Here is a 10003-nt window from a genome sequence, read left to right as displayed (position 1 = left end):
GTTTTACCAGCTCCTTCACAAAAAGCCTGGTGACCTTGGGCTAGTTACAGTTCTCTCCAAACTCTCTCAGCCCCGCCTATCTCACAAGGTGCCTGTTGTAGGGGGGAAGGGCAAATGTTTGTTAGCCACTTTAAGACTTCTTTTGGTAAAGAAAAGTGGGGTATAAAAAGCAACTCTTCTTTTCAAAAGTTTGGTGTGGTCTATAATTCATGATCAAGCAACAATGATTAGCATCTAAATTGGTTATATACATGGCTTTCTTTACCTATATGAGTAAATTGGATGGATCTGTGTTTCAGCAGATATCCAGACATATAAGATTCCCACTCATGGGGTACCTCCTTGTATGTTTGGTACTTTATTGTCAAGGATAATCAGAGATGTTGACCATGGCTTCTTGCATGAGTATCTGTTGTCAATGGTATAATATCAGCAATGTTTGCTCTTGTGCAGAATGTGGAGAGTAGCATGTAGTGAATAGGCAGGTATCCAAGTTCAATTTTTGTGCAAACCTCCTCACTCATTCTGTACAGTTGCTTAATTTGCTAGCCTGCTTGGCCTCAATAGTTCAACCTTGCACTTATTAAAAGCATTAGCCTACCTGAATATATGTATAGTCCTAACAGCACTTCAGAGTTCTGGCACTGTGGCTACAGTCAGAGGTGATCATGAACAAAATCTCAGACATCTGACGTATTTCCTCCACCATCTCATCGAAACAGGCACTTTAAAATTGCTTGTGGCATGCACACACACAAACAGGCTGTAATCCTTTCTGTCAGTCTTCCTAGTAAATAAACAATGGCGATCTTTGTACCTGACTGTAGGCGTTTTGTCAAGGTGAACAAGTTCTGGCAAAGGGCCCTATTGTCGTCTTTCCCATAACTCATTAAGACTTAGTTCAGTTATCATGCGGGGAGCGTAATAAGCACTGTTCTGATTATACCACAAGGACATCCCAGTGACTCATGAGAGCAAGATTAGATTCGTCATCCACAGTGCCTTCTGATCCTTGGCTGGTGGGTCTTTTGTTGCAGTAGAAAGCAAAAGCAATTGCCTTAAAACAGAACTTCTCAGGATACAATGGGAAAACCAATCATGCTTAGAAAGTCCCTGTCGGCCTCTCTTGTTCAGCCTTTTGCTTCATCTGCTGACACCACGTCAAATGCAAAACTTCTGAAAACCACCCAAAGAGATGAGTTGCGATGGGATTGAACATTTCAAAGCTCTTGCCAACAACTATTTCAGCACGATCATGAGTCAGGTAGGCTGAATTGTATTTACCTGCACCAGATCTCCTGAAACAATAGCCAGGCTCCCTACCCACCCAGGTGCACACATGCATCAACACTGCAGTAGACCTTGGACATGTATGCTTTGCTGCATATACAGCAGATGCGCTATGGAAGCAAGTGTGAGCCAAGATTACTCTGGTTTAAGACCTTTCTATGAACAGCCTAGTTAGATTCTGGTGGGTTTTCCGGGCTGTGTGGCCGTGGTCTGGTGGATCTTGTTCCTGCAACTGTGGCTGGCATCTTCAGAGGTGTATCACAGAGGGAAGTCTGTTACACACTTAACAAACTTCCCTCTGTGATACACCTCTGAAGATGCCAGCCACAGATGCAGGCGAAACGTTAGGAACAAGATCTACCAGACCACGGCCACATAGCCTGGAAAGCCCACCAGAACCAGTTGAATCCGGCTGGGAAAGCCCTCGACAAGCCTAGTTGGGTTTAGGGAAAGTATAGTGTCTTGTAGGGTTGCCAGCTTCCACTTGGGGCCTTGCTACCTCCCAGAATTAGAACTTATGTTCAAGTGACAGAGATTAGTTCCGCTGGAGAAAACAGCTGCTTTGGAGAGTGGACTCCATGGCGTTATATGCCAAGATCCTCTCTCTACAGACGCCACCTTCAAAATCTCTCAAGTATTTCCCAGAGTTGACAATCCTAACCAGGAGTTTTGTGCTCTGCAGGTAAACATAATATATATATGAAACTATTGGAATGAATTTAAGGCCTTTATGTTCATTAGGAAGCTGAGCCATCAAGCAAATTCAGGGTTGGTAAAGCTAACCAATTAGAGATGACGGAGGGAAAACCAAGCTATCGCACCGATCCGTCAGCCTGGTTAGAGAAGAAACAATCAGACAGCCAAGACTACATAGCTATCCTATTGCCCCCTTTAGCAAACATTGATAAGAGCCAATCACTTGTTAGAAATTTCAATCCCCCTTCAATCTCTAAATAGGATTAGCTTAGTCAGTCAAGGCGACACAAAGGAAGTATTCTGAAGGACTTAGAAAGCAGGGACAGAGCTGAAGTGCAGATACCTGCAGTAAAGCATTCCCTCTGGAAGTGGAAGCAGTGGTGGGATCTCAAAATTTTAGTAACAGGTTCCCATGGTGGTGGGATTCAAACTGTGGCATAGCGCCAATGGGGCTGGGCGGGGCACGACGGGGGCGTGGCTGGGCATTCCGGGGTGGGGCATTCCTGGGCGGGGCTGTGGCAAGGACGCAGCCGTTGCGCCGGTCCTTTGGTGGGAAACGAATGCATGCAGGCGCAGGCTGCCACGCACACCGATGCACCTCCTGCTAGACTGCTTCAAGTTCTGCGCGCTACTGCTGAGAGGAGGGCGTAACTAAGGCAAAAATCATGTGGCAAAATTACCAATTAGTAACCCCCTCTCGGCACACACAAATAATTAGTAACCTACTCTCGGGAACTTGTGAGAACCTGCTGGATCCCACCTCTGAGTGGAAGGTGCCTGATCGCTGAGGAATCTAGATCAGGGGTGGCTGAATAGCCATGGAGAGAAGTAGGCCCCAGAAGCCTGAGACAGCCAGTCTCAGGGGAGTCCTGACAGGGTAGAAGACCTTCCCCTTTCCATGGGAAAGCTGGCAGGAAAGGCCTCAGAAGACTGTAACTCAAAATTAATATCAAAGAAGAATGAAGATAATTCTCCTGTATCCAGTTCTGCATCTTCCTATTGTTATCAAGTTGATGTCAAACATCAATGAATATAATTTGGATTCGAAGAGAAATGAGTTATTCGTTTATTTGGGAAGCAAGCGCCTAAAGCCTAACTGTGTTGACCAACCTCGAGTATCCCAACAGTAGCATATGGGAGGAGGGCCTCAGCAAATGTCTCCCTTTACGGGAGATAAATTCTCCACTTACCGGAGCCACCAGGGAGGGAGGGCGGGGCTCAGGGCAGTGCAGATGGCGAACTGGTGGTGACAGGCTGGCTCCTGGCCTGGCCTGCCGCCGCAGTGCCCACCTGGGCCGCCCGACGCTGAGCCCTGCCCTCCTAGCTTCCCTGCAGGCCAGCTCCTGCCCTCCCCAGGGCCTCAGGAGAGCAGGAGCCAGCCTGCATGGAGGCCAGGGGGCAGGGCTCAGTGGCAGGCAGGTGCCATGGCGGTAGGCCGGCTCCTGCCCTCCCCGGCCTCTGGGGGCGGGAGCCAGATGCAGCCATGGCGAACAGCTCAGCCAGCGAATGGCACCTCGGCACAGGAAGAGCCGCCAGGTGCCGGCTGGGTCACCACATCATGGAAGAGGCCGGGTGCGAGGACCTGGCCAGCACCTGGTGCCCCTTTACGTGACAAAAGGTTGTGCACCTGGGGACATGGGATACCCCATGTCCCGATTAGCAGTATGCCACTGTCCTGGCCCAAAAGGTATTTGACTGTCCTCAATCAGGGCCAGAGTATTTTTGGCTGTGGCCTCAGCCTAGTGGAATGCTCTGTTGATTGAAATCCGGGCCCTGCAGGACCTGTCTAAGTTCTGCAGAGCCTGTAAAACAGAGCGATTCTATCAGGCCTATGGTTGAGGGCAGCAAAGGAATAGGTTCCGTAATTCTTCTTGTCTTTCCCTTTCTCCATTTTCTTTCCCTTACCCCATTCGATTAGATTTATTTTATGGCACCAATGGAGTTTTAACAGTACTGAATTTTAAACTGTTTTTTTGTAAGCTGCCCTGAATCCATTGTTGGGGAAGGGTGGCATGGAAATCAAATAATAAACAAACAAACAAATATTGTGACAATGGAGGCTGAACTCGTCTGAAGGTCTTCCCCTCCTCCCCCTGCTGAGGATCTTCCTCCACAGGCTCCACCCACAAAATCTTTGGTATTTTCCAGCCCGGGGCTGGTAATCCTAGCACCAAGGGATGGAGGAAGAAACTTGCTGTGTAGCCAAGTTGCTCTAAAGCCTTGCTCTAGTCTAGGTCAAAATGACTTGGAGCTCTCATGAGCACTCTGATGATGCTTTGTTTTGGAAAAGCCACATCACAAATGAAACAGAGTTGAGGAGACTCCTCAGATAGACTCCAGTGTCTGCATTTCCACTGTTACATAAATGAGGTGAGGAACTACATGGTGGCCAATATTTTATTGCATTGAAAAAGCCATGCATATGAGCCTGGGCACAGGTGCAGCCACACACAAAGATGCCGGGCTTCTTAAAAAAAAAAAAACCAGATAGTTGAATAGAGTACAATTTCCCCAGCAGGCTATGTACTTTTTCTACCAAATGTATATTTCCGCACTCATTTATGCAAGGCTATTATTACAAATTCCAGCCCACGTGTAATGTTAATAGCTTCCAAGGCTCTGAGTACTACTGGAAAAAAGCAAAGCCACAATCCATACCTTGTACACACGAATGTCTCACCATCACTTTTGATGTGCATAATTTCTAAAATAGAGAGGTTCATAAAGTCATACTTATTTAAATAATACACCTCATTTTCCTGTCTCGTATGTGTGAAGCTACCTTTGGTAGCTAGAAGCAAGAAAATACACATGCTGCCATCACAAAATCTTGATTTAGGCAGCTACAAAATCTTGATTTAGGAGCAGCGGGATGGTGAAACAAAGTCTAGAAAAGCCACTCAGGCCTTTCCACACAAACCTTTCAAAACATTTTCAGGCACGGAATAAAAAGTTTCCTCCACGGAGTTCTGCATTGTTTTATTTGTTTGTTTGTTTGTTCGACTTCTATATCGCCCACCCCCGGAGGGCTCTGGGCGGTGTACAACTGATATAATCTAAAATAACAAGAAGAGCACATTCAATAAATACATACAATATAATAAAATTAGGGCTCTACATTTCACATTAAAACCATTTAAAACAGCGCACAAAACATTGTGTCCGGCAATCTAAAAGTACCTCTGAGGAGGGAACGGAAAGGCCCAAGATGTAAAAGGCCGCAGATGATAAAAAGGGAAGGAGGGGGCGCCATCAGCGGCCGGCTTCTCCAAAGGCCCAGTGGAACAGCTCGGTCTTACAAGCCCTGCAGAACTATCCAAGGTCCCACATGACCTGGACAGTTGGAGGAAGAGCGTTCCACCAGTCAGGGGCCAGGGCTGTAAAGGCCCTGGCCCTAGTTGAGGCCAGCCACACTTACAGTACATTGAGACTCTCCATGAAATATAAACTCAGAAAATTTCACAGTGCTTCCATTGGTCAAATTCCCTAAAACTCACATCCAAATAACATAAAAAACCCTAATCAACTGTAACAACATCTACTAGACCTTCTTCCACATTTCACCCTGGAAATACTTCTCCCCTTTTGGTTCAGAAAACATACTGTCATTGAGAAAGTTAAAGGAAGCGGCACGTCTGGAAGGACTGAAGATCCTGATCTAGGGGACAATAATGGGCATGAAATGGTGGTGGAAATTGCTGTCCAGCAGCAGCGAACTTAGACAACCGGGTTTTCAGGGCAAGAGATGTTTAAGGTGGTTTGCCATTGCCTGCTTTTGCATAGCAACCCTGGACTTCCCTTGGTGGTCATCTCAATGCTAGCCAGGAACAATCTTGCTTAGCTTCCGAGATCCAATGAGATCAGGCTAGCCTTTGCCATACTGGTCAGGGTGGGCAGGAAATAGCTGAAGTCAAGCCTGGCTTTTATGGGATCAACAGAAACAAAGTGAAGAAATCAGGACATGGCAAGGTGTGAGGAGAAATCTATGCCAGCCCCTTGGTCCACCGTGGTCAGTCTGGTCTACTGAGACTTGTCACGCCTCTCCAGGATCTCATTTAGAGGGATCTCAGCTAGCCCACCACCTGATCCTTTTAACTAGAGATGTTATGTAAGGGAGGGGAGTGAGTGAGGGGTGGCATGCAAGGGAGGGGAGGGGGCCTGGCATCTGGACCTGGCCCACCCACCCTAGTGAAGGGAGGGAGAGGGGAGGGAGGGGTGACATGCAAGGGAAGGGGAGGGAGGGGTGGCATGCAAGGGAGGGGAGGGAGGGGTGGCATGCAAGGGAGGGAAGGGGGCCCGGCATCTGGACCTGGCCCACCCACCCTAGTGAAGGGAGGGAGAGGGGAGGGAGGGGTGACATGCAAGGGAAGGGGAGGGTGGGGTGGCATGCAAGGGAGGGGAGGGAGGGGTGGCATGAAAGGGAGGGAAGGGGCCCGGCATCTGGACCTGGCCCACCCACCCTAGTGGAGGGAGGGAGAGGGGAGTGAGGGGTGGCATGCAAGGGAGGGAAGGGGGCAAAACATTAGGAGCAAAAACTATCAGACCGTGGCCACACAGCGATGTGAGCAGAAATCTTTGCAGCAGAGAGAGCAACCCAAGGCTCTTTGTTGCTAGGGCATAAGGGCTGTATTTTACTGCATTTTTAAAGGACTGTGCGTTTAGCAACCCGATGATTGAGCAAGGCACACTCTGCTTTAAAAAGCTACCAGTTGTTGGCAGGCCCAAAGTTCAAGCAAGAATAAGATAAATATCTTGTTGCTGGTTGCACCAGATTGCAATTTGCACTGCATCTTCCAGATAAAATTGTGTACATCGATAGATTCATGTTAACCATCAAGGTATTTCAGGTTATGCTGCTGTTCAGGCACAGAATAGCAATTTAATTTACAGGCGAAATTCACAGAGGAGTTAAGAACCAAGAAGGTTACAGTTTGATAAATGCATGGGCTTGGAATGTACAAGCTAAACACATAAATTCTTGGCCTATCGGTGAAGATCAACTGTAGCATCGGTTCTTACCAGTTGAATATCTGATACGTCACCTATTTAAAGACTACATCTTAAATGGACTTTTAGAAGCGGAAATTCACAGAGGGCCGCTGCCCTGGAGGTTGCTGGCTGCCTGGAGCAAGCAGAAATTAGGGTTGCAAGTTTAGGGAGGGAACGGACTTCAATGGGGTACAATGCCATAGGGTCCATCTTCCAAAGTGGCCATTTTCTCCAGGTGGGCTGATCTCCATCACCTGGAGATAAGTTGGAATAGTGGCAGATGTCCAGTCCCTACCTGCAGGAGTGTCAAACTCGCGGCCCTCCAGATGTTCATGAACTACAATTCCCATCAGTCCCTCCCAACATGAGCATTGGCTATACTGGCAAGGGCTGATGGGAATTGTAGTTTGTGAACATCTGGAGGGCCGTTAGTTTGACACCTGTGACCGAGAGGCTGGCAACCCTACTCTTCATTCCTCCATTTTACTCTCATAACAATCCTGTGATCTAGTAATCTAGCACACTAACCACTATACCACCCTAGCTCTCATATGTCCCTTGTGCAAAGAATTCAAATTTTATCCTGTTACCTGCTCGAGTCTGCTGCTGTACTGCATGATTGGGGGTGTGGGGTGGGGGTTGATGATCAAGGTGGCATCCTCTAATTCCTTCCCAAATTCTCACTGGATATCCTTCAGAGCACTGGTGTAGAACCTACATATCAGCAGTAACACTGTTATGTATCATGCAGTCTACACAGCAGGAGTCTTATGCTCACTGCACCCAGGAGAGAGTGCATCTTGAAACGCTTTCTGAAATCTGAAGAGCTGCCATTGATATCTACAGGGCTGGTTCTGGGGGGCTTTTTGGTGGAAGGGAGCTGGGAAAAAATGTCAAGGCGGGGGAAGGGGCAAAAGTCAGGTTGCCAACCTCCAGGTGGGCCCTAGAGATCTCCCACTACTAAAAATTAATGTCAGATGACTGAGATCAATTCCCCTTATGGCTGCCAGCTCCAAAATCCTGAAGATTTTGGGAGCGGAGCCTGAAAAGCATAGAGGTTGGGGAATGGCGGGGAAGGGAGGACTCCAGTGTGAGATATTCTCGTAGAGTCACCTTCCATAGAGTCCACCTTCCAAAGAGGCCATCTTCTCCAGATGAGCTGACCTCAATTGTAATCCCAGCCACCACTTGGAGGCTTCAAACCAAGTTCCCCTGGAGAAAATGGCTGCCTTAGAGGGAGGACTCTATGACGCTATACCCTGCTAGGATCCCTCCCCAGGGACTCTATGACGCTATACCCTGCTAGGATCCCTCCCCAGGTATTTTCCTACTCAGAACTGGAGAACCCTAGGCAGAATGAGACCTCTGTCCACCACTAGCTCTTCCATTTATGCTTCCCTTTCAGCTCAACCACCAGCATGCCCCTGCCCACTTATAAGTCCTCCCACCACCTACATTTACAGCTGGGCGTGTGGCTGTTATGGATGCCAGGAATGCTGTCACAATCCACCACCTGCACGCCCTTTCCCAGTGATGTTGGGAAGTATGTGCAGCCAGGAACACAGGTGGTGCAGTGCTCAAAGGTTAGTGAGTAGGAGGGGGAATGGCTATGGCCCCATACCCTGAATTTAGTAGCAAAGCTGGCTGAACCAGTGCTTAAAGGTTAGCTTTTCTCCTACCCCCAAATCCTCATAATAAAGAAGAAGCTAATATTTCTACATTTTAAATGTTTAAAATTTAAAATTTGGAAACCCAGTCATGAAGAACTGCTTTCAAAACTTCCAAATCCTAACTTTTAGCGGTGCATTTACAGGCAAACTGAACTTTACATTTTATTTAAACCTTGTGTTTTTCCACTGGAAAATATCCAAGCAAATATTGCTGCAGGGGGTGGGGGGAGGGATCAAGTTGGGATACAAACAAATTTAGATTAAGAAAGGTGCCCGGCAAATTTCTTTCCCAATATTCATGACAGCTCCAGTTGTGACATCCAGTTGGAAATAGTGACGACAATCTTTTCGCCAGAACAACCCTGAACAGACAGCAGCCAACGAGACATGATTGCTCAGCTGATCTTACAATTATCTCCATATAGGTAAATTTCGGCTTTGGGTAAGTCAAACCTGGAAATTTTCGGTAAAGCTGAATAAAGCTGATATCTATCAGCTTTATTCGGCTATTACAGAAAATATTCGGGTGACAAAACATGAACCCGAACTTTTTCAGCCACCCCCATTCATTTCCCAAGCTCTCAGAAAACTTGGAAAGCACCAGTGGGGGATAGATCCTGCATAAACTACAACAGTCCGGTATGCAGGATCTGGAAGGCTCTTCCTGCACCAGTGCTTTTCAAGAAGAAGAAGAGTTTGGATTTATACTCCACCTTTCTCTCCTATAAGGAGACTCAAGGTGGTTTACAAGCTCCTTTCCCTTCCTCTCCCCACAACAGACAACTTGTGAGAAGAGTGTAGAAGAACTGTGACTAGCCCGTCACCCAGCAGGAATGCAGGAGTGCAGAAACACATCTGGTTCACCAGGTAAGCCTCTACCACTCAGGTGGAGGAGTGGGGAATCAAACCCAGTTCTCCAGATTAGAATCCACCTGCTCTTAACCACTACACCACGCTGGCTCTCAAGCCCAGTACAACAAGAAAAATCAGCAGGGGACAGATCCTTTATAAGGTGCTGAGCTTCCCTGGGCTTGGGAAATGGCAAGTGAGGGGAGTGAGATTTAAATAGCAAAAAAAGCTGAATGTTACTGAGCTTTAGCAAGCTTGCTGAATCAGTTGTTATCAATGTTATTCAGCTTTTTAGCCCCAGGTTGAAAAGTTGAATACACCTGGCTGCTAAGATTGAAAGTGAGGGCAGCAGGTACATGTCCCTACAGAGATGGTTCCGTAATTGTGGGGCTGCCACTGAGAAGGCCCTTGTGAGACAGGTCAGAATGATCATCCCCACATTGTGGATAGGGTGGCAGTGTGTGCCTGAAGTGAGTACTCACATGGTGGCAGAGATGAAATTCAAGCCA

General features: G+C 47.5%; 1 non-coding gene across 1 annotated transcript; it reads left to right on the top strand.

The window, feature by feature from the left end:
- Window positions 1-6956: 6956 nt before the first annotated feature.
- Window positions 6957-7141, top strand: LOC125434052. Its single transcript, XR_007244703.1, has one exon. It is a non-coding gene; the product is annotated as a U2 spliceosomal RNA (small nuclear RNA).
- Window positions 7142-10003: the final 2862 nt, after the last annotated feature.

Source organism: Sphaerodactylus townsendi, linkage group LG05 (assembly GCF_021028975.2).
Source record: "Sphaerodactylus townsendi isolate TG3544 linkage group LG05, MPM_Stown_v2.3, whole genome shotgun sequence".
Lineage (NCBI taxonomy): Eukaryota > Metazoa > Chordata > Lepidosauria > Squamata > Sphaerodactylidae > Sphaerodactylus > Sphaerodactylus townsendi.
Note: the sequence above shows the minus strand (reverse complement) of the source record. Positions and strands in the feature narration are given on the sequence as shown.